This window comes from Myotis nattereri, assembly GCF_964212035.1.
Source record: "Myotis nattereri genome assembly, chromosome: 10".
NCBI lineage: Eukaryota > Metazoa > Chordata > Mammalia > Chiroptera > Vespertilionidae > Myotis > Myotis nattereri.
Window position 1 is genome coordinate 32,997,965 of NC_138085.1, and position 21,393 is coordinate 33,019,357.

At 37.5% G+C, this 21,393-nt stretch overlaps 1 pseudogene across 1 annotated transcript in view; it reads left to right on the forward strand.

Annotated features, from left to right (window-relative positions):
- LOC308526422 (transcription initiation factor TFIID subunit 9-like) overlaps positions 1-15,151 on the forward strand; it is a 390,855-nt pseudogene extending 375,704 nt beyond the window's left edge. Inside the window, exons 2-3 of the transcript in view lie at positions 14,488-14,598; positions 15,134-15,151. The product of the transcript in view is annotated as a transcription initiation factor TFIID subunit 9-like (transcript). The remainder of the gene's footprint in view (positions 1-14,487; positions 14,599-15,133) is intronic.
- The last annotated feature ends 6,242 nt before the right edge of the window (positions 15,152-21,393 follow it).

A 21,393-nucleotide genomic window follows, 5' to 3' on the forward strand; every position in this document is an offset into this window, starting at 1 on the left:
AAATGCAAAATTTACTGCTGTACCTCTCATCATAAATTCCTACCCTTCAATAACTTAAAATAATGTCTTATGTATCATCCAGTAATTTAAAATGTATATATATATATATATATATATATATATATATATATAAATTCGCTTGAACAAATTAGTGCATAATATATACAGTACATCTTTTACATATATACATGACTTTTACATCTTTTAAAACAAAATTTCCATATTAGTATATATAGAATTTCTCTTTCTTTCCCATTACTGGTTATTACAATGTGTGGATAAATTATAATTATAATCATTTTCTTTAGTATTTAGGCACCTCTTATTTTGTTATTACCAAAATGTTACAACTAATAATTTTCAATATTTATAAATGGCTTTAATTTTGGATGAATGTGTGGGGGGTGGTTTGGTGTGGAGAATGGCTACAGCATTTGGAAAGCTTCAAACCTCAGACTAATGAGAGGGCAAGATCCTCTGGTGGCAAAACCACGTGCAAGTCCCAGCACAGCTCTAGCCAAAGGCCATCGTTGTAAGCTTGAACTTATGGTCTGAACCTGTGGTCCCAGGAGGCTGAGTGATGTGGGCTTGATAGACTTCAGATGCATGTAATTGAGTAGATTCGAAATCCGGGAGAACATTGTAAACATCTTAACCATGCCCTTACTTTGCCTCGTGGAATCTGGCTATAAAATAAAGACTCGGCTTGCAGGCCGTGGCGCTGTCTCTCCGTCAGAGACAGCAGCGTCCCACCCAGCCCCAGCTTTATTCTCTTGTCTGTCTTCTTTAATCCTGCACCGCACCCCCTCAGGTTCACCCATAGCCGTGCTGGTGCAGCGCAGTTTGCGACTTCAAAGGGCAGGAAGACAGCTTGCATGGAGACGGAAAAGCAAATGTTTATTAAATAAATGTTTACTGGTCTACCTTTAACAGTGGGACACAGAGAGGACTTTGAACAAAGGGGCCCTGCCAGGTTCCTCTCTGTCTGTCACACAATATATAATTTATATATTAAATTATAATTGTCTGTGACTATCTCCCTTGCTGGAGCAGGTCCTCTATCTAAATTTCTGTAAGCAGTTAGGGAGGATGTCAAATGTTTTTCCTAAGTCGTTCATTTCTTAATAATCAACTTAAAATTTACATTGTAAAAGGAACATTTTGGGGTGGCAAATTCTGCTTCCTTTCAAGTACAGTCTATGTATGGATCTTTCACTTTATAGAATTTGCCTTCAGTGTCATGCTTAGGAAATTTTTGATCAGTTTGGTTTACAATTTTGGATGTTTCACAAACTGTTATTTTCTTCCACTCCTCAAATCCTGCTAAGAATAGCTCTCAGTGACTAAGGACAGAGAGAATGAGAAGAGCAATTTCAACAAACATTTCAATCATTTTCAGGAGACTGAAATCAGATAACTTAGGATAACAGACTTAGCAGGGCAGACAAAACTACATATTAAAATTCTTGGAGATAAAGAATACCTGATGATTTAAACAGGACCAATTGAATACCTCAGACCTGATATACATGGCTACAAACAAAAATATACCCCTGGCTTTAACTCCCCAAAATCAGGAATGAAAAATAAAGTGTATTCCCAAGAGAATCTGAAATGGAAATGCTCTGAATTCAGGAATCTAAAGCCCAGCAGTTAACAAAGGTGAGTGTCAAAGCTGTAAGAAAACTGGTGGGCGTTTGAGTGAATGCTGCCTGCTCCCAGCTTCTCCCCCCTCCTCTGCTTTTAGAACTCTGGCAACCATGACTAACTCCGAGGCAGGAGATCGGTAGGTTCTTGTGTGGAATATTGAATACCTCTAGAAAAATACAAATATTTACAGGTTTCTTAATAAACATCTATTTCAACCTGGGCTCTGCTCAGAATATTCACAGTCAACAAGGTCTGCCTAAACATTTGGCTCTTCCAAGAAGGCTTTCAAGACAAAGTACTACATGTAGGAAGAAAAAATTCACAATTACATTGTGAGAATGGAAGGGTGATGGTACCTAAAAATAGATATGAAATAAGTATTATCTACTATAAAAGAAAGTAAATAGGTAACAGTCTGTATTGAATAAAGTAAGAAGTAGCAATGTTTGTATACTCTATATATATGCAGGTACAAATCAGAAGAAACAGGCACACATAGTGGTCTGCTAATTTTTGTTTTAGGTCTTACTTTTAAATGCATATGGTATTGATTTGGTAAAATAAAAAAAAATATATAGTGTTTTCCTTACTGTATTCTATAAATAAGCTATATATTTTTTCAGGCCATTAATTATTTTCTTTCTTCTTTCTTTCTTTCTTTCTTTCTTTCTTTCTTTCTTTCTTTCTTTTTCTCTCTCTCTCTCTCTCTCTCTCTCTCTCTCTCTCTCTCTCTCTCTGTCTTTCTTTCTTTCTTCCTTTCTTTCTGTCTTTCTTTTCTTTCATTTATACCTTTACACAATTTGGATTTTGGGGGTGAGGGCAAAAAATAATTTAAGACGCACAGACACTTGCCCTCATTTGGAACAGTGGCAATTTAGGATCGCTACATGATCATTACTTGAGCAGGAAGAATCTGGAAATAGAAATCAAAAGACAAGTAAGTATCACTTAAACTGATCCTGATTGATTTTTAAAAACAATATATTTTATTGATTTTTTTACAGAGAGGAAGGGAGAGGGATAGAGAGTTAGAAACATCTGTGAGAGAGAAACATCGATCAGCTGCCTCTTGCACACCCCCTACTGGGGATGTGCCTGCAACAAAGGTACATGCCCTTGACCGGAATCGAACCTGGGACCCTTCAGTCCGCAGGCCGATGCTCTATCCAAAGAGCCAAGCCGGTTAGGGCCCTGCTTGATTTTTTTTAAAAAATATATCTCTTTATTGATTTCAGAGAGGAAGGGAGAAGGAGAGAGAAACATCAATGATGAGAGAATCATTGATCGGCTGCCTCCTGTACGCCCCTCACTAGGGATCAAGCCCACAACCCAGGCATGTGCCCTTGACCGGAATCAAACCTGGGACACCTCAGTCCACAAGCCGATGCTCTAACCACCGGGCCCTGCTTGATTTTTTAAGACAAAAATAAAGTGGCTTTTCAAAGACAGCTACCTTACATGTATTTACATTTTCCTCTCCTCAACTATGGAAAGACTGTTGATAAACCTTTCTCAGGGGCTATTTTTTTCATCTGTTCATGGCACCCTTTCCCCACTCACCGACTGAGGACATTGCTCCAATCTTCCCTTTTCCTTTCTATTTGATTGTGCCAATCAGCATGCAAACTTTGTGTGTTTCCTAAAGAAATATTTAATTTAATGAGTAAAACAATAAACAAATAAGTAAAATTATTTTGATTTTGAATATCAATTTTCTATTCTCTCTCTCTCTTTCTCTCTCTCTCTCTCTCTCTCTCTCTCTCTCTCTCTCTCTCTCTCTCTCTCTCTCTTTATCTCTCTTATTAATCCTCACCCAAAGATATTTTCCCACTGATTTTTAGAGAGGACGTAAGGGAGGGGGAGAGACACAGAGAGAGAAACATGGATGTGAGAGAAGCACATCGATTGGTTGCCTCCCACAGAAGCCCCAACCAGGGTGAGGACTGAGCCTCCTGGAATCAAATCCGGGACCCTTCAGTCTGCAGGTGACCACTCTATCCACTGAGCCAAACCAGCTAGGCCCCATCTCTCTTCTTTACAGCAAAGTGATTCACCTCACATTTTGTCTATCCTTGCGGATCCCAGATATTAGCTTCTCATTCCCTTTTAAATTAATCCCAATAATACTACTGCTACCGTCACCCCACTGACGTGTACATTACCAAGATTACCATGACAACTACGTTTCCATGTACAGTGATCAATCTGCAGGCTTCACCTGTGTGCCCTATCAGCAGTGATCTTTCTCACTTGCCTGAAATGCTGTTTTAGGTAGTTTCTGAAGGATAGCGCAATCTCCTGATTTTCCTTCTTTCTCATTTTTACTCACTTTTCCTTATACTGCAGCGTATGCCGCTATATACTGGTATGCCCAGAACGCAGCCTCTGAACTTCTCCAATGACATTCCAGTGTGATTTCATCTAGTCCCATTGATTTAAATATCACATATTCTCCAATCCTTTCCAAATTGCATCCCCTTCCTAGACTTCTTTTTTAAATTCATGAATCAAATTATTGACTGCCAAAAGACTACCCCTTCTTTTAATAGACCCCTTCAATTTAACACCACATTATGTTCCTGACTTAATATGAATTTCTTGATTCTCTCAAATAAGTTTCACCTGCATTTTTTTTCTGTCCCTGAAAATAAAACTTCTCATTGTCTAGACCAGTGGTCGGCAAACTGCGGCTCGTGAGCCACATGCGGCCCTTTGGCCCCTTGAGTGTGTCTCTTCCACAAAATACCGACTTCTGCGCACGGGCCACGAAGTTTCAATTGCTCTGTACGTGCGCGCCCTCACATGGTATTTTGTGAAAGAGCCACACTCAAGGGGCCAAAGAGCCGCATGTGGCTCACGGGCTGCGGTTTGCCAACCACTGGTCTAGACCAAAAAAAATCCTGGAAGATGCTTTATTTCTTAACTTAGGGCTTCCATCCATTTTTAGTAAATCTTGTTGTTGTTTTTAGTAAATCCTATCACTAGTCATACCTTTAATGCTTTCTTCCTGGTCCAAATCATTATACTCTCTCACTCAGACAACTATGGTAGTCTACTAAATGGATCCTTTGTTTTTAGTTTCTGTCTACTCTCAACATAACATCCTGAGTGAGCTTGTAGTGATTGTTTCACAATTTATGTGTCTCAAAGTCTCAAGGTATACACTTTAAATACATGATTTTTAAAATCAATTATACTTCAATAAGCCTATGGGGAAATGTCTTGGTTCAAGCCACTTCTCTCTTCAAGTACTTTCAATGGCTTCCAGTCTCCAAGTGAAAGTCAATGGCTTATTATCATGCCTTCCATTACCTTCTGTCTCCTCACACACACACCTCCCCCCGCCCGCCCCACCTCCCCAGTCACTCCCCAGCCATATTGTCTTTCTTGCTATTCCTTAAACAAACCAAACCCCCATCCAACCCCGGGGCCTTTACACATGCTCTCTGTTTTGCCTGGAAATATCTTTCTCCCAATTTTTTATAGCCCTCTTCATTGTTGCTCCATTGAGTTCCATATCTAATAAACTGCTACGTATCCACCATGCCTTTTCTGATTATTCAATGATAAAAAGCTACCACCCCTAATTTTTGTTTATTGAAAAATAAGTAGAAAGAACTTGGAAGTATATAAAGTAAAAAAGTGTAAATTCACACCAAACACATACATACTCATTCCACAAGGGATACCATTTTGGTGTGTAAACTTTTTTTCAGTTTTCTTATGGTAAAGTCTTTGACAAAAAATTACACACTCCTAAAAATTCCATCTCTCTATATTTTTTCTGCTATTTGGGAGAATCATTTAAAATTCACTGAGCCTTTCATATAACCATCTACCAGGTATTTGAAAAATTATTTTTGTCCCCATTTTATCATCCCATTTCCAAATACCATGTTTTTTATTACTTTCTATTTCTATAAGCTTAGAAATAAAATATTTTGTCATATTTGACCTTTTCCCCCATTACTCTAAACAAAAATAGTATTTGCAATCCCCATTAAATTACCAAAGGCATATTTCACAAATCTAGAACGAACGTTCCAAAAATTCATCTGGAATAAAAAAAGACCCCGAATAGCTGCAGCAATCCTGAGAAAACACAAAGTAGGTGGGATCTCAATACCAGATATCAAACTGTATTACAAAGCCACTGTTCTTAAAACAGCTTGGTACTGGCACAAGAACAGACATATAGATCAATGGAATAGAATAGAGACCCCAGAAATCGACCCAAACCACTATGCCCAATTAATATTCGACAAAGGAGGCAAGAGCATTCAATGGAGTCAAGACAGTCTTTTCAATAAATGGTGTTGGGAAAATTGGACAGATACATGCAAAAGGATGAAACTAGATCACCAACTCACACCATACACAAAAATAAACTCAAAATGGATAAAAGACTTAAACGTAAGACGGGAAACCATAAAAATACTAGAGGAATCCACAGGCAGCGAAATCGCAAACATATGCCGAAGAAATTTCTTCTCTGATAATGCTCCTAGGGCAATGGAAACTAAAGAGAAAATAAACAAATGGGACTACATCAAAATAAAAAGCTTTTGCACAGCAAAGGAAACCATCAAAAAAACAACAAGAAGACCCACTATATGGGAGAACATATTTACCAATGATACCACCTATAAGGGTTTAATTTCCAACATATACAGGGATCTAATGAAACTTAACAAAAGGAAGATAAACAATCCAATAAAAAAAATGGGCAACGGACCTAGATAGACACTTTTCGAAAGAGGACATACAGAAGGCAGAAAGACATATGAAAACCTGCTCAAAGTCACTAATTATACGAGAGATGCAAATCAAAACGACAATGCGTTATCATCTCACACCTGTCAGAATGGCTATCATCAACAAATCAACAAACAACAAGTGTTGGAGAGGATGTGGAGAAAAAGGAACTGCACTGCTGGTGGGAATGCAGACTGGTGCAGCCACTGTGGAGAACAGTATGGAGCTACCTCAGAAGACTAAAAATGGAACTCCCATTTGACCCTGTGATCCCACTCCTAGGAATATATCCCAAGAAACCAGAAACGCCAATTAGAAAAGATATATGCACCCCTATGTTCATAGCAGCACAATTCACCATAGCTAAGATTTGGAAACAGCCTAAGTGCCCATCAGCAGATGAGTGGATTAGAAAACTGTGGTACATATACACAATGGAATACTATGCTGCAGTAAAATAAAAGGAACTCTTGCCTTTTGCAACAGCATGGATGGACCTGAAGAGCATTATGCTAAGTGAAATAAGCCAGTCAGAGAAAGATAAATACCACATGATCTCACTCATTTGTGGATTATAGAGAACAACATAGACTGATGAAAAAGGACAGACCCAAAGACTGAGAAACAGCGATCAGGCTATCAATCCCCAGAAGGAAAGTAGGGGAGGGCGGGGGTAAGGGGAAGAGATCAACAGAAGGACTTGTATACATGTATATAAGCCAAACCAATGGACATGGACAACGGGGGGATGGGAGCATGAGTTTGTGTGTGGGGGGGAGGTTGGGGGTTAAAGGGGGGGATGAGGACACATTTGTAATACCTTAACTAATAATAAAAAAAAATAGTATTTTCATTTTCCTAGCTTTAAATTCATTTGGCAATCTGGTACAACTTTGACTGAAACTGCATACTAAAAACAACTTGGAACTGTCTTATAATATCCAAATTACCTTGAATTTAAATTTAGTTTTTTATATATTGCTACTCTTTTGAACCTTTAACATTTTTCTGACATGAGAAGATTCAAAAGTTGTTGTTGTTCTATCATTCTGCCTTCTCATTTTTTATATTTTTGCTACATTACTGTTTTTTTCAAATAATAGGCCTAACCTTTTCTCCTACTTCTTATTAATGAAAACATAACAAACAAAAAATAAAACTTCTGTGAATTAGTTGTAATATTTTATAAACTTCAGTTCATCCTGGCACTGGTTTCAATCCAGGCTTCTGGCATTTTCTATCAATACTTTCTTCCATGGATAAAATCCATATCATAAGTTTCAGGGATGCCACAGCATTTGATGTGTGCTTTGGAAAATTTTTTCAATTGTATTGGGATAATTGCTACTACATAGGGCTAAATTTAATTGTTCAGTAATTTTAATATCCCTCTTAGTTAAGCTTCTATTTATGAAGCTCATGCACTGTAAGAGTGCAAATACCAGCGCTTTCAATATGGACTTGGTTCTGCTCCCAGCTCTTATGTATATAAACTTGGACATGCTTCACAATATCTGTGAGTCTCAGGTTCCTTCTCTGTGGAATGAGGGAAATATCTTACATCCTGCAGTTTTGTGTCCTTTTAGTGTTTTTGTTTGAGCTAATATTTTTAAGTAATTTATACAAACTAGATGTTCAATAAGCAGATGATGATAATGGCGATGATGATGATAGTCATGAGACTATATCTTTATTTACAACGTTTAAATTCTCTAATAAAGCACACATGAACTATGCTTTCATGACTTCTGTTCCTGTATGTCGTTTTGTATTTTGTTACTGAGAACTTCAAGGTAACTGTATTAGTTTGGCCAGTTATTAAAAAAAAGTATATAGAGTGGGTGGCTTAACCAATTAAGCTCATTTCTCACAGTTCTGGAGGCTGTACTGTCCAAGATCCAGTTGCCAGCCGGTTCAGTGACTGATGAGGGCATGCTTCCTGGATTGCATATGGCCAGCTTCTGTGTATCCTCATGTGGTAAAGAGCAGAGAGCAATCATCTCTAGAATGGCCTCTTTTATAGGGCACTGATCCCATTCATCAGGGCTCTTCCCTCATAACCTAATTCCTTTCCAAAGGCCTTCCCTCTATATAGTATCATATTGGGCATTTGGAAGTCAACATATGAATCTGGAGACAGAGGGCACAAATGTTTAGTCCACATCATTGTCATAATAACTGTATCTTATCATTCCTTGTGGGAGTGTATCTGTAGATGCCGCAGAAAACTGCTGGTTCCAGGTGCGTGGCCACTGTGACCTCTGAATGTCCCTCTCAGGTATGTTGGCAGTTACTGGGGAAATGGAACCAACTATGGTCGAGGGTAGTCTGGGAAACGGGGCAAGTTTATAATAGTCTAGGAAACGGGGCAAGTTAATATTAGTAGCTAGAGCAATGGGGCAAAGTTGATTAATGATGTTTTATGTAATTCACTTGTTTTAGTAACTGCACTTAGCAACAATGATTGATTGTATTACTTTGAAGGAAATAAATAGTCTGGAACGGCCACTGAAAGGCGCCGCTAGCAGGCCATTCACCTGCATGTTGTGTAGGTGTCTTACTTTTCCTTTCCACAATTCCTGATATTTATTTTCATTGACATCAATTAGATCTAGATTATCAATTTTTCTATTCTCTCATTCTGAGAGATAAATGTGCCAATAGGGGTGAGCAAAAGTAGGTTAAATTACCAACCATCATTATATAAAAGATAAATCCTAAGTAAGAATATGAAATAATAACAGTAATAATAAAGCAAATAATACACTGATTAATAAATAAATAACCCTAACTCTATGTACATAATAAATAAATAATAATACAAGAAATAAACTCTGGTTTTTGAGTACTCCCCATTGCAAACCTACATTTGCCTACTAATACCCCTGTATTAGTTGAGATGCTCTGATAAATGGAATTTCCGGTAGATTTCCAAAAGTTTGGAGTCCCCTCAATGCAACAAGTGTTGCTTCTATGTGAACATCACATTCTATTTTATAGAAGCATGCCTTGGTTGCCAGCTGTGTTTTAAAACACTTCCACAGAAATACTGCCTTTGTTTAATTGTAGCGTCAAGTGATATGCAAAACAAAGTCTTACTTATGGAAAAATCTTACCTTGACATTTTTCATAAGTCCCTTACTCTAGTTGTGACATCCATATGCTTAGAGGAAAACTATTTCAATCATATCCTTGGAGATCTAGAATTGGAAATCTTTAAAAAAAGAGAGGTAGAAAACATCACCTTTGCCCCAGCATTCTGTAGTTTTCTACCTATATCTTCAGAGTTGACCTGGAATTCCTAGTTATTTTAATTCCATAGGGTATTCACTCTGGTATCAACAGAAGCGATTTTTAACCTTGTCAAATGTGATTCATCTTAAACTTGGTATATAAGGACTAGTCAACGCAAAGCTGGGGGAGGAAGTAGGCTGTGGGACCTGATGGCAGTGCTGAGGCTAATTCTCCTTCTCATATGCCAGCTCCCACTGACTACTGCTCAAAACTTCTCAACTGGACTTTTATACCATGAGCCTGAGCTACTTGCTAAAATGAACATTCTTCTAGAAAAAGGTTAGTACTTGAGTCCTGCCTGTCAATATAAAAGACTTGGATGAAAATAATCAAAACAATTAAGATACTTTTGCATTTTTTTCTGCAATTTACTGTCTATATAAGGGAAGTATACTTGCTCTACTATGATATATTAACAGTATCTACCTTAAGTTTTTTGAAAAAATCAACCAAGATGGCTTTATGAAAATATCTTAAAAATATTAAGTTAAATTTATAATTTTATAAATGTTTTTTTTAACATATTTTATTGATGTTTCCACAGAGAGGAAGGGAGAGGGACAGAGAGCTAGAAACATCGATGAGAGAGAAACATCGATCGTCTGCCTCCTGCACACCCCCAACTGGGGATGTGCCCGCAAACAAGGTACATGCCCCCGACCAGACTCGAACCTGGGACCCTTCAGTCCGCAGGCCGATGCTCCATCCACTGAGCCAAACCGGTTAGGGCTATAAATGTTTTTTTGAGGGGAAAATGAAACACAGCATGGATGCTTGTCTAAGCACTCCCCTTCTCCAAACTTCACTTTCTTCACCTGTAAAGGGAATGGCATCATCCATATGTAAGAAAATATTATAATAATTGTTTTCACAAGTATAGTATTTAACTCACCTAGTATAATGCCTGTCACATATGATGCTGAAAAGTACTAATTCTTTACTTGGTTTCCTCCCTTTAATGTGCAAAATGATTTAGAGAAAGTTTTTATGAAGAAAATGTTAGAGAGTACAGATGCATATGGATATCGGAGGACAGAGATCCCCAAGGTGGGCGGGGCCACACTGAGTAATAGTAGCTAACACATATGGTTACTATACGTCTGACACTTTTCTAAGACCTTTGCATATATTAACTTATTTTGTTTTCACAAAAATCTTAGAAGGTAGGATTTTTTAATTTTAAATTATGATATCTAATTTAAACATGAGGAAAATGAGTTACAAGGACATTAACTATCTTCCTAAGACTACAGTGGGGCCTTGACTTACTAGTTTAATTCGTTCCATGACGGAGCTCGTAACTCAAATTACTCGTATGTCAAATCAAAAGTGAACGAGTGAGACACGTGATGCTGGGCTGATGTTGTGGGTTCACTGTGATGTTCGCTGCACCAACTAGTGGTGGCGTATCTGAAGCTGGATCATAACCCGAATTTTAGCTCTCAACTCAAAGCAAGAAATAGGCTGAGAGATGGCTCGTATCTCGAAAAACTCGTTAGTGGGGACACTAGTAAGTCAAGGTCCCACTGTATACAGTTAGGAAGCAGTGGAACTAAAATTTGACCCCAATTGGTATGGCTCCTATATGCCTGCTCTTTGAGCCACTATACTCAGATGAGTCACTGTAAAAAGGACTCAGATCTCAGATTTTTGCCCTTCTCAACAATCTTCTCAGAATGTAGTACATTAAGAGTAAAATAGACAAAATTGGAATAGTGTCCATTTCACACCCCTAAAATTGTATTGCATTGATCTTTCTGTGCCAGAAAGAAATCACTGTGGCTAAAATCCGTTTTCTGTCTCAACCCAGCAGTTTCTCTCTGAATCCTCTCTATTTTGGCAGGTAGACAAGGTCACAAAATACACAACTGCTTGAATTTTTTTAAGGAGCCTCCTGACCACAAAGTCAGTGACATTTGCAGCTTTTTAATTATACACGCATGCCTCTTTCCCCCTGCATAATGCTGAGCAATAATCCAGGCCCATTCTTTCCTCTGGGTGGCTATTTGGGACATAAAGCATTTGTATTATGTGTTAATCAGCACATTTATATTTTGGGAGGGCATATATGGACACAACATGCAGGAGTTCACTTACTCCATTGTAATGAATTTATAGTCATGAGGTGCTCACAAGAGGCTTAGAAAATGGTGGCTATTGTTCTCTTTTAGGAAAATATATTGCCTAAGGCTATAGAAGTGCTGACTGTTGGGGAACCAAAGTGGATTTAAAGGAAGCAAATAGCATGACATAAAGTTACATTAAAATAACTTTTAAGAATTTGATCCGGAGGCTTGGAAGCCAAGCAGCAAGGAAGGTGAGGGCTCCAGTACTTGCAAATGAGTGCTTCTTGCCAAGATTTAGAGACTGGTTGGCTCTGCAAGATATATAAATTACACAGAAATTCTATTATCACTTGGTGCTCAGTCCACAACAAGCAAATGTAATGTGAGGTGCAAGTCTGCAAGTCTGAAATCAGAATCAGAGTAGCACAATTATTGTGTCTCAACAGTCCCTGTCAACTTTTAAATGCCATTATTCTTATGTCTACACAAAGGAAAATTATTCAGTAGTGTTACATAGGAAATATTTCATATAGAAGCTGAATCTTAAATGTCACTTGAATAATTTTCTAGAAATATATATTTTTTAATTTCAATGAAGAAGACATAGGAGGGCATTTTGAATCAGAGGAACAGAACTCGAAACTGGGCCATTAAATATCATAATAAGAATTTCATTTTTAAAATGTGGATATTCTTTCTTTGAAGACCCACTAGTCACATTTCACTGTGATGCATTGTTGAGCATTAACTTGATATATGTGCCTTTTCTCTTGATATGATGTTTTCTTACCTCCTATAGAGCGAGGGAGAAAATCACTATTGATAACTTAAAAATCTCGGTTCTCCCTTGGGTGGACAAAAAAGTTCCTTGCCTGGAGAGATTGCACTTTGAATGGTTCAGAATTATTGAGACACCAGAAAACTCAAAGGATCATAATAAAGAATTTATGAGATGAAAAAAAAATGCAATTGCAAAGACTAAAATAACCACAGCACTATCAAAATAATACTGTGCAAATTTTAATCATCCAATATGTTAAAGATAAAACAGAATAATTTTAAAGCTTTGAGACACATGCAATATAGATATCAGAATGTTATATTTTGGCCATTTCTGCAGTACATGTCAGGATCATTACAAAGGTTAACGTGTTCAATACATTTGCTCCTCAGTAATTAAATAAATGGGCGTATATTCAATAAAAACCATGAAATCTGTAACACTAAAAGCATCCATTTACAATTCCCAATTCTATCTTTAAAATGTGTTTGAATTTTTAAAATTATAAGCTACTAAAATTAACAGTATAATTATTTATGCTTTTGTAAAAAAACAAAAATTATTGAGTGCCTTATATCTGTATTGGGGTATTAAGTTGTATAGTTTCTTGAATCAAAGCAACTTAGTCAAGAAGGAGAAGAGACCTGAAATCTGAGGTCAAGAGAAAGAAAGAAAGGGTTCCTGTCATAATCTATGGTGAAACAGGTCTGATCAACCTAAAACTTGATTAAGGAGAATTTCCTCTGAGTGGTCTCTCCAGAGAGGAATCAGTGTGGTTACATCAGACTCGAGGCCCCGTGCATGAATTCATGCATGGGTGGGGTCCCAAGGGAGGTGGAGGGAAGCCGGGATGCGATAGGCCCTCCAGGCGGGCGGTGGGATGCTCTTGCTGGCCTGGGATCCGGATCTGTCCAGCTGACATTAGCGCTGGTTGTCGGGAGCCACCTGTGGGCCACTTTTATATTGTTTCTTCCTTGTGGAGTGCTGGCAGTGCTGTTGGGATCATGCTGGTGGACCTGGTCCATAGGTGCCTGGCATGTTCTCCGCAGATTAGACCTACAGGACTACTAAGGGAGTGAGTGGCTGCTGCCAGGCTGGTGGGCCACTGGGACGGGTGGTCAGCTAAGAGGGGCTCCTGCTGTGGGAGCACACTGACCACCAGGGGGCAGCTCCTGTGTTGAGCTGTTTCTTTTGCTTCTCAAGGTGCATGCTAGGAATAGAATGTTCTAGCTGTTCTTCCTCATTCATGTGTTTTGTCCCTCATCTGTGATAGTTACACCGGAGGTTGTTGGGCATCTCTCTTGATGTGGCCCCTAACATTTGAACTATCTAAAAGAAAGGTGGCTCCAGGGTAATAATAATATTTATTTTTATTTAGTTGTGTATTTATTTATTTTTGTATTTATTCATTTTAAATCTTTATTGTTTAGACGTTCCCCTTTTTTTCCCATTCCCCCATTGCTCCCCTCCACCCAGTCCCCACCCACCCTAGGCCTTCACTACCTTATTGTCTGTATGCATATAAATTCTTTGCTTAAGCTCATCCTGACCCGCTTCCTTCTAAGATTTGTCAGTCTTTTCCTTGTTTCCATGCCTCTGGTGCTGTTTTATTCATCAGTTTATTTTGTTCATTAGATTCCTTGATTCCTTATTTGTTTATTTTGACTTTTAGGTTCAATTGTTGATAGATATGTATTTATTGCCATATTTTTCTTCTTTTTTGGTACAAACTTCTTTATTAACAATGAGCAGTGTGTAAAAAGGCTTTTTTTTTTAATTTTGACTAACAGAAAAATCAAAGGTTAATTTGCACCTTTTTTGTAACAACTATGTGTAATATTATTTCCCTAATAATTTTGAAAAAACTTCTAAATCAGGGAATCATATTTCTTTTTTTTTAATTTATTTTTTTTAATTTCTTTTTTTTTAATTAAAAAAGAGACTTCTTCTTCTTCTTCTTCTTCTTCTTCTTCTTCTTCTTCTTCTTCTTCTTCTTCTTCTCCTCCTTCTTCTCCTTCTTCTTCTTCTTCTTCTTCTCTTTCAACATTTCATGTAATACTGGTTTCGTGGTGATGAACTCCTTTAGCTTTTTTTTGTCTGTGAAGCTCTTTATCTGACCTTCAAATCTAAATTATAGCTTTGCTGAGTAAAGTAATCTTGGTTGTAGGTCCTTGCACTCCATTTTGGCCTGCAAAGTTTCTATTGAGAAATCAGCGGATAATCGTATGGGTGTTCCTTTGTAGGTAACTAACTGTTTTTCTCTAAGATTCTCTCTTTGTCTTGGCATTTTAATTATGACATGTCTTGGTGTGGTTGAAAACAGGCTTCCAAAAGGAGTTTCACAAAATTTCAAAAGCTAACACTTCTAATCCTTTTATAAATTTTATAATCACTTCAACTACATTGACTTAGTTATAGGAAAGTATAGGACCAGCTCACATACGTCAGGAGATGAGAAATCCATTTCACCTATGGATAAGAGCCGTGGTAATGTATTTGTGTCCATCCACCACAGAAATTAGCTCTCTTTAAATTAGGATTACCTGTATGATGGACAGTCATTCTTCACATAATCTCTTGGTCTAAGATAACTGCCTTTGCATGAAACCAGAAGGTGGAATGAAGTAAAAAGAGTACTGTCCAATGACAGCAGGAAGGTAGAGGAGGTTTGGGAAGCGGGGCGGGGGTGGTGTAAGAGATCAACGGAAGGACTTGCATGCATGCATATAAGCACAGCCAACAGATGCCAGACTCTGGGGGTGGAGGGACGAGGGCAAGTGTCAGGGGGTAGGGGTGGCCGGGAGGAGGTCAGTGGAGAAAATAAAAAGGAGACATATGTACTACTATTTGTAATACCTTAAACAATAAAATATTTTTTTTTTAAAAAAAAAGAGTACATCTCCCTTAGCCAGCACATGCTGAAAATTGTCCTCACCACTTCTGCTTTCATTTTCTTAGCCAAAATGTGAACTTAGTAACATGGCCAAACCTAGCTCGAAGGGAAACTGGAAAATGTCTTCAGGCACACATGGGCCAGCTATCCAATCCGGGGCTCTTTTTCTATTAAAGAAGGGGAAAGAAGACATTGTGAGCCAACTAGAAGCTCTGGCACAAAGCGAAGTAGTGTTTAAATTGTATATTTGTTTCTTAAAATTCATAGGGAGAAGCTTAATCCTATCTACCTTATAGGTATTCTTATGAAAGTACAATATTGAATACTGCCAGATGACTGTGGGAAAGAAGGCAGCTTCACTAGAGGTAATTTCTTTGACTGGCTTTTCTGATGAGAACCTGCTTTTTCTAGCCTTCATTCATGAATTGCAAGCTCTTGTCCCTCCACTCCTAGGAGCCTTAGGCATTTTCCTAATCATGCAGCATCCTTGGATAGGTATGAGTACGATTAGTTCTATGAATGCAAAATTAACCTGAGCTACCAGGAAAAATTGCATCAATATGTGTTTCTTCAGAGCTTAACCATCATCTTAAATCTCCAAAATGTTTGCTTCTTATTCAGTACAGACTATCCCTCTTCATCACACAAAAATGACTGGTTATAGGCATTTTATTTAGGAAGAGCATGATAGTATCTGTCTGAATAAGAACAAAGTAATTTCCCTCAGAGCACTTGCCAAATGCATTAGATGCATACACTCCATCACTGCCCAATACACACTTCAGTGCTCATTCCCCAAACGTATCCAGATAGCTTATGGGTCTGAAGTAGAGAAAGCAGTACTGAATTCAGGTTGTTGGTTTTATTTTCTTTAATGTAAAATAAATATTTAAAAGGGAAGGCAAACCAGGAATCTCTAAACCTTGTAAAGTGATTTACAAATTATACAATGCTATTTAACATTTTCTCCAGCCATATTTTACCTCTCAAATATATTTAACATTTCCTCCTTTTTGCTAAAATCTCACACAAATTTTACCAATTTTCCTTCCTAATCTTAATTCTCAAAGTCCCCTCCCAATGTTGAACCTATGTGGACCACCTGCTTAAGTGACTCCTTCCCAACCAAATGAATATTTCCCACCAACCTGCTTTGATTTTGAGTACCTGGCTGGGCTTTTATACTGCTGGTAGTTTGGACAATTTTGGCTTGGTTTATTGTCCCAGAATCATCTTTTCTGTAAGGTTACAAGTTAGAGTCTATAAAATGAAGAATTTGTGAGACATTTGGAGACTGAATTCAGGTAGAAGTAATCCATCACTCTCTTATGGTGACCATGGTCAGTTGTTCTGCCAGGCTTGCAGAGGTACCATTGGGTTTCTCCCCCAACTCTCTTCTGCTCTGTGTCCAGATCTTCTTCACAAATGCTGACCTTCACAGAGGCTCCAAGTCCTCCAGGGGAAGCTTGGCAGTAGATGGAAGCTACACAGAAACAAAGTTTTCTATAGAACATTCCACAAGCTTTTTTTTTTTGGACTATTTTAGCCTCTGGACAAGCTTTGCTTCTCAGATTGTCTGGTTTGAGGGAAAATCTATGATTCCCCAAATCTTTTCTGAACATTTACTTCCTATCTCATTCCAAAATTGTATGATATCTAATTCTTATCCTATAGCCCTTGATCAAAATGGATAGTGTTTCTGCATCTCTGATTAAATTCGGATCATTAAAGTCCCTAAAGTGGAAGAGACCCATCCCATCAACTAAACTGATTAGCTCAGGATGACAAAAATAAGCTCCTTTTTTGCTTAACCCACTCTTTATTTAGTGCTTTCTATTATTTACAGCTAACATAACTAATATATGAGCTCTCTTGACACTTATCCTAAGTAGTAGAATTGCTTTCAACACCAAAATTATCCTTATTTTATCCAGGTTAAGGGGGATGTAAATCAGATCCAATTTCATAGAATTATCTACAAAGATTACAAACTCTGCCTGCAAGAACAATACAGTAGTATCCATTTTTTCTTACTGCTGTTTCCCCAACATTTAATAACAACAACAATATATATATATATATATATATATATATATATATATATATATATATATATATATATATATTTTCCCTTTCAAACATAGAGTTTTTTTTTAAGGGTAAAACATAAATAATTTAGTAAACTATGGTAAATATTTTACATCCCTAGGGTAACATTTAGCTATTGAAAAGGTAATTCATTCTATGAACCATTTAAACATTAAAGTGCTAATTTCCAATTGCATTTCAATAGCCTAGGGATTAAGAATTAATTCAGATAATAAGTCCCATTGAAATTCCAAATTAGAAGTCACATTCCCTAAAGCCATGGTTTTTACCCAAATGTCTTGGGGAGGAGTCATAAATTGCAAGAAGTTTATAAATCCATGCATGTACTAGACTTTATCAGAATATTTAAAATATATCTAAAATATTTTTATTTGTATTTAAATCTTTATTGTTGAAAGTATTACATATGTATCCTCTTTTCCCCCACTGGCCTTTTCTAGCCTGCCCCTGCCCTCCACCCCAGGCCTTCACCACCTTATTGTCTGTGTCCAGGGGTTATGCATACAAGCTCTTTGGTTAATCTTTTCCCATCCAGACCTGCCTTCCCTCTGAGACTCCTAGTATATTTAATTGCTATTTTAAAAATGCATGTGAAGTCCATATTTGATTAATAAATGTCACACATATTTAAAAATTACTAGAATCATACTGTCATTCTCCCTTCACCAGTACATACCAAAATCAGAGGGAAGCCATCTGTGTCTCTACAATAAAAATCATTGAGAATTAAAAAAAATAGATGTCATATCCAACTAAGTTGTCCTCCTTCAAATATTCTTACTGAAATGTCAAATGAAGTATATACATAGATGAGATATTCTTCAACAGCATTGAGAAATAAGAAAGGACACCATCCACCAACCAAAACGTCAAACAAGCCTAGAAAATATAGTGCAAATGATGGAGGGACCTGGAAGGTAGCATGCTAAGTGAAATAAGTCAGTCAGAGAAAGACAAGTATCACATGATCTCACTCATATGTGAAATCTAATGAACAAAATAAATGGGTGAACAAAATAGATCAAGAGAAATAGACTCATGGAACAGACTGTCAAAGCTCAGAGGGAAGGTGTGGGTGGGTGGGAAGAGACCAACCAAAGAACTTGTATGCAAATATGCATAACCCGTGTGATACGGACTTTTTGGAATGGACCCTGGATTCTTTGTCCGCCGGAACCGAAGAATGAATCCACAGACTGAAGGTGGTATAGCAAAGGCAGAGATTTATTGAAGAACAAGTACAGACTCCCACATGGGGAGAGGAAAAGAGTCCCACAGAACTGACTCCCAGTTAGGGAGGGGGAAGAGGCCCACTGAGTTCCTTTTCCCTATGGCTTATAAAGGCTGCAGATCCTGGTGCCTTGATATCCCCTCTGATTGGTCACTAGTCCCTTAGACTGGTTACTATAGTAACTCCTGAGCTCAAAGGTTGACCCTCACATGGGACATGTGAGGTTCTCCCCCCTCTCCCTCCTGCCTTATTGTTTTCCTATTCCCCCTGGGCTTTCTTCTTCTCCTTCTGGATGAAGGGCTCCCTTCTCTTTATTTTGTAAATATAGACCTTTTGCTGCTCCCAGCTCCCCCCATGCTATGAAAATGTACCTGTTGCAGCTTTTCAGCTTCCCTATTCTATGGAAATACACCTTCTGCTGCTCTGCAGCCCTGTGCTTTCCTCCATGGTCCCCTTAATTTCCAAAATTTCTAAAACTTCCTAAACCTGTTCTATCTTACCCTTAAAATTCCCGTTTCACATGGACACAGAAAATAGGGTGGTAAAAGCCTGGGGGTGCTGGGAGGAAGAGTAGAAGGGGTCAATGGGGGGAAAAGAGGACATATGTATTACTTTCAACAATAAAGATTATATATAGTTGCCTTTTTCTTACTTTGTTTTGGTTTTCTTAAAATAATTCCTATCATGAGGCCTTCATGGAAGCAGGGGCTCTCCCTTTTTATCTAGTGAAGATTAGAATATCCTAAAATATATGCTGAATATTTTTTAAAACAATTTATGTATTTAAACTTCTGTTATTAAAATAAGTTTACTCAAAAACATTAAGGTCACACCTCCCACCTTTCAGAGAAGAAATAAGCAAAAATTAAGGATTAAACATGCTTGGTCATCGTAATGAGTGCATATAATAAATATGTAAATCTAACATTGTATTTATTTTTCCAAATTCCTGAGATATTTTCAAGAAAGGACCATATATTACTTTTAAAAGGCTAGAAATAATGCACACCACATCATCAGGATTCAGTGCAAACAACGTAACATTAACAACAAAAGAATAAAAAAAATCATACCATCTAAAATACCCAAAAGATAAAAGCTCTTGTACATATTATCTGGGTCAAAGAGAAAGTGATTATGGTAATTTTCATCTATTTTGAAAATTACAAGAATGAGTTCCAAAAAAAGGAGAGAGAAAATAACACATTGACATACTTCACTGTACTGAAATGACCAAAGTTAAATACAATTAAGTATAAACAGGGTAGTTTCCCTAATTTAAAAGAGAAAGTGTGAAACAAAATTAAAAGAAAAAAGAAAAGCTCCACACTATTACATAGATACAATGTTATTTGGATCAAATCAACAAAGGACATAAGAAATTTACGTATAGCAGATGTCAAAACACTTTTTCTAGAAAGGATCAGTTTAAGTTTTCAAAGTCATATGCTCCTAATTGCAGCAACTCAACTCTGCTGTGTAGTCTCAAAATAGTCATAGGCAATAAAGGTGTGAGGTTTTGTTCCAACAAAAGTTTATTTATTAACACTAAAATTTAAGTTCAGTAAAATTTATAATCACAAAATATTGTGTTATATTGCCATTTTCAACCACTTAAAAATATAAACATGTCAAAACCACCCCCCCTTTTCTGTTTATTTGTGTCTTCTTCAATTTCTTCAATCAATATCTTTGAGCTTTTAGTGTATAGATCTTTTACATCCTTGGTTAGATATAGTCCTAAGTATTTTATTATTTATGATGCTACTACAGGCCCAGTGTATGAAATTAGTACACTCAGGGGGGGTCCCTCAGCCCGGCCTGTGCCCTCTCGCAGTCCGGGAACCCTTGGGGGATGTCTGACTGATGGCTTAGGCCCACTTTCCAGTCAAACATCCTTAGTGCTGCTGCGGAGAGGGGAGAGGCTCCCACCACCACCATTGCACTCGCCAGCTGTGAGCCTGGCTTCTGGCTGAGTGGCACTCCCCCTGTGGGAGTGCACTGACTACCAGGGGACAGCTCCTGCATTGTGCATCTGCACCCTCGTGGCCAGTGCATGTCATAGAGACTAGTCATTCTGATGCTGGGTTGATTTGCATATTAGCCTTTTATTGTATAGGATTGTTTTGATAGGATTGTTTTATTTTTTCAAATAATTTATGTATAGAAACACAACTTATGGTTACATACTAGATTTGTATCCAGAATATTTAATGAATTTGATTACTAGTTCTAACAGATTTAGGATTTTCTATATATAAAGTCATGTAATCTGCAGAGACAATTTTATTTTTGTTGTTGTTGTTGCAACTAATTGATTTATTGTCTAATTTTATATAGTTACATTTCTACTTTCCCAGAGGAATTTATCCAAGTGCAACAGGTAGTTTTTGCTATTGCACATACACCTCTGAAGTAAATAATCAAAAGCTATTTTATTGTGTAAAACTAGTTTGGTTAAATAATCAGAAGCTATTTCCTTGGTGGTTGAATTGGCAAGTTTTCCCAATGTCAGAGAGAGATTTATGATCATATATTCATTGGCATGTACACCAACAAGAGGAAAGAATATTCTCCCGATGGAGACAAGTCTGCATACCTCTTTTTTTATTTC